Source organism: Gavialis gangeticus, unplaced genomic scaffold (assembly GCF_001723915.1).
Source record: "Gavialis gangeticus isolate Ggan-Ray unplaced genomic scaffold, GavGan_comp1, whole genome shotgun sequence".
NCBI classification, from domain to species: Eukaryota; Metazoa; Chordata; order Crocodylia; family Gavialidae; genus Gavialis; species Gavialis gangeticus.
In genome coordinates this window covers 36,300,101-36,301,373 of record NW_017728995.1, presented here as the reverse complement: position 1 = coordinate 36,301,373, position 1,273 = coordinate 36,300,101, and positions in this window count along the sequence as shown.

Here is a 1,273-nt window from a genome sequence, read left to right as displayed (position 1 = left end):
CAGTTAGGGCAAAAGACTGGGACGTGCTGAGTTTGAGACATAAGGGGATCAGCTTGCATAGGCTGATTGACCCAGTTTGGCTCGGACGGGCCCTAGTGCACTGAATGCTGGCCTGTGAGGGTGTCAGCTGGGCACCCAGCTGGATTCAGAGGTATTGTGGTCACGCGTGTGCTTGTGTCTCGCTGCATTTTACTGTTGCCCTGATGAACTGATTCCTGGCATATGAGGGTGTTGCACACACATGCATGCGTGTGCGTGGGCACACCCCAAAGTGCTGGTCAAATCTGGTAATATGGACAAACCATGGATTTATAAAGGAGCATCGTGATGCTGCGGTTTTTGTTAGCAATTCCCTTCTTAATAATCCTGAACATTTTGTTTGCTTTTTTGACAGCTGCTGAGCCCGGAGCTGATGTTTGAGCAACCTGTCCATAATGACTCTCAGACCTTCCCCATGTGGCAACAGCCAGCATAGAGCCCATCACAATGTCGGTATAGCTTGGGTTATTTTGGCCCACATGCACCACTTCCCACTGAGCTACCCCAAATTTCATTGGGTCCATCATGCCAGAGCCATCTGTAGCTTCCTGCTCTGCGCTTTCACAGCGGCTGATGCACCGAGCCCAGGCTCAGGAAAGCTTGTGCTCCGCATACACCTCGTGCAGTCAGTCTGTGAGGTGCATCTGCCCTGCCTTCACCCCTCCCACCAGCACCGCTGATGTTCCCAGCCCACGCTGCCCTGCCTGGCACCTTCCCCTGCTTGCAGGGTGCATGCTTCAATCAACCCCTTCCCAGGCCGGAAGCAATGCACAGGCTTGCATATGAGAGCCAAGGACTCACCCTGGTCTGGGGCACTAGTTTGCCCCCAGACAGACACTAGGAGCAAGGGTGCTGGAGCAGTGCAGGGCAGCACCCAAGTGAGAGCTCCTGGACTCCTGCCCCACCAAGCCCCCAGGCTTGTTAAATATAGTGCAAATGCCATCTCCCAGCCCAGCTCCCAGGCTTCCCCTTTTATAGCACCAGTCTCATTAGGCCGTATCACCTGAGCCCAGCCTCGCTCTCCCCAGACTGCAGCCACCTGTGGCAGCTCCTGGCTCCAGGAGGGGAGACTCCTTCCCCTGCAAACAGCCAGGCAGCATGTCCCCCCAGCAAGCAAGGCAGGGCACCAACGCAGCTGGTGCGAGCTGGGGCATTGCCCTGCCCTCTCGTGCCATTCACCCCCTCCTTGCACAGCCGAGGTGCACTTGAGCTCATGGAAGCTTGTGCTTTTTAT